Genomic DNA, 3,112 nt, shown 5'->3' on the forward strand with positions numbered 1-3,112 from the left:
TTCAGGTATGTTGACGGGTAAAAATTAAATCTCAGGAAGTCCAACATTTTACTGACCTCATCAACTCTGTGGATAAAAACATCAAGTTCACACAAGAAGATGTAAAAAAATGTCAGGTTGGCTTCCTTGGACTGTGAGGTCTCAGTTTCTGATAGAGGACGTGCAAACTGAGGTGTACTGCAAACCCACCCACACAGACCAGTATTTGCAGTTTGACTCCCGTCACCCTCTGTAGCGCAAGTTAGGAGTCATCAGGACTCTGTACCACAGAGCAGACAGCATCCCCACTAACTCGGGAGCTAGGCAGAAGGAGAAATCCCACACAAGACAGGCTCTAGAGCAATGTTGATATTCTAAGTGGGCCTTCCTGAAAGCAGAGAAGAAACCCAAACAGGACTCCAGTCAGCCATCAGGTGAAAAGGAGGAACCCAGACCCAGACCAGTGGTCATTCCATATGTTGTGGGAGTATCAGAGAAACTGAGGCGTTTATTTTCTAAACACAATGTCCCAGTGGCTTTTAAACCCCAAAATGCATTACGACAAAGACTGGTCCATCCCAAAGATCCAGTCCCCCGGCACAAACAGAGTAATGTTGTGTATGGTGTTCAGTGTCAGGAAAGTGATCAGTCTTACATCGGGGAAACTAAACAGCCACTGGCCAAAAGGATGGCCCAGCACAGAAGAGCAACATCATCAGGCCAGGATTCTGCAGTCTACACTCATTTCCAGGCCAGCGGTCACTCGTTTAGGGATGAAGATGTTCACATTCTGGATAGAGAGGAATGATGGTTTGCGAGAGGAGTAAAGGAGGCCATCTTTGTGAAAAGAAACCGTCCATCATTAAACGGGGCGGAGCCTCCGTGTTCAACTGTCCCCCTCTTACAATGCTGTTGTTGCTAGTATCACTCAGCCCCCTGTGAATAGCAAACAGCCATCAGGGTGCTAATGAGCCATTGTTATGCTGATGGTCCTCCTTTATCGAGTGAGCAGCTGATTTTGGCTGTCAGCAGCCTACTGGTTGATCCACTACGAGAAGGTGCTATTTATGAGACTGAGCTGAATACAGCACCTCAGACTGAAGAAGTCTTTCAGATGAAAGACAAAACGTTTCTACTTTTTTTTTTTTTGTTTGTTTGTTTGTTTTTTTTTTTGAATGGCCAGAGGACCAGACTTAACTTTTTTAGATTCTGGAACTATTCACCATTTTCCATAGAAGATTTAAAAAAATAATAATAATAATGAAATAATAAAATAAATTTTTGTTTTAAATATATGTATATATGTTTTTAGGTGTGTAGGATAAATATTTTATAGGTAATGATGAGTTATGTTTTTTGTTTCAAAATATGTTGTCTGATTGGTGATGTATTTCCGGTCCTGTGGGCGCATGAATATAATCTCGTTAAAAATGGCTCATAAGCAGTTATTCCGCGCTCTTCCAAGAGAATAGGAAGATTCTTGGCGCAGATCTCGGCGCCCAGGTGTTGTATAATGTCATCTTTTTTGCTATGCTCTGACATGAAATATTTCTCTGTGTATGGTAAAAAACTGCAAAATCATGATGTACGTCATAGAAGTTCATGATGTGCGTAACCCCTTGTACAAGAGAACCAAAGACTGTTGCTATCTTGCCAGAACAGACCACTTTCAGCTGGGGCAGTGGGCGAAAAAAACGAGACCATGCCAGACCACACCCAGGAACATCAGCTGACCCAGAGAACAACATCATGATAAGGAAATCCCAATGTAACTGATAAGGCTGTATTTAAACGAAGCAAATACATTTGTAACTCAGACGTGTTAGATGGATGTAAGGTGCATGTGAGACGTCTCCCTTTCCAGCGCTGTGAAGGTAAAATAAATCTTTGTCTGAATTCAGAACCAGTTCTCAGGCTGTGTTTTTGACTCTGTCTTCCTTCCACTGAATGATCTCGAGTTGAGGCAGCTTTTGAGCTAAGTGTTTGAAAGTTGATTCTCAATGTTTGATTAAGACCTCAACAATTTGGTGGAGGATGCGGGCAGTGGGAATGAAGACAGGAGTAATTGTTAAATGTGAATTGAATCCAGGTAAACGGACTCTGTGCACCTGCACTAGCCGGCTAAAAACGAGGAATTTTCCTCACAGTGTGGGTGTGCTGCGTCAGTTTATCTGCTAAAATTAACAGCCTTGATTGTAGTGATTTGGTTGTTTTAAGAAGTTGATATTGCTTAAAGAGAGAGAAATAGTTTGTGTGAGTCAGCAGACAGGTCTGGGACCTGGAGTCGGGAGATTGGCATACCCCACTTTCTACCGGACGCGGGGAGAGATGATTGCTGGGTTTTGATTGAGTTTCCCCGTGACGTGACTCATCACAAATAATAACAAGAAAGCTGACTACACTGAGAAATAATAAGAGAAAGCGCTGAGTCCCTCAGAGACCCATACATGGTGATGAGAGGACTAAAGATTAAAACAACGTTGTCTCTTATATTAAGAGGTAATTTACACTAGTGACCGTGTTATTTGTCTATTCTGGTCTCTTGTTTGTCAGTTGGTGGCGTGGTCCACACAACAAGGTGATTTGTGTTTATGTGTTGTCCATGATTCAGGTCTGTTTGTTTTGTTGGCTTGACTGTCAGAGCATAACTGATCGTCCACCGCCGTGTGGACTTGAGTGTTTTACTCACAGTCGTGTGAGAAGCTGAAATTGTGATTTTGAACTCTAGAAAAAGTTAAGGCGCGCCGGAGGAGCGATTGTTTTTTGTTTTTATGAGACCGCTCCATGTGAAAACAGCTGTGTTCTGTGAGTGGAGCAGGAATGCCAGGTCTCAAGATAAGATAATTCTTACTTCTGTAGTGCGACGGTCGTATTTTTTCACCTGACAACAAAGAGTGTGTGTGTGTGTGTGTGTGTGTGTGTCTTCAAAGACACAAGGTGCGAGGATTGTGCAGGAAGTGAGAGGAAGTAACAAGAAATGGGTGGGATTTTTGAGCAGCCCACAAAGGGAGTGTTTGTTAAATATGTGTGTGGAAAAGATAACGCGGAATGAGTGAGTAAAATATCTAGTTGTGGGGAATATTTGTTATAGTGTAGTTTTTGTTGACAGCACAACAGAGAATAACAAATGAGA

The sequence above is a fragment of the Nematolebias whitei genome, chromosome 1 (assembly GCF_014905685.2).
Source record: "Nematolebias whitei isolate Nwh7 chromosome 1, NemWhi1, whole genome shotgun sequence".
Lineage (NCBI taxonomy): Eukaryota > Metazoa > Chordata > Actinopteri > Cyprinodontiformes > Rivulidae > Nematolebias > Nematolebias whitei.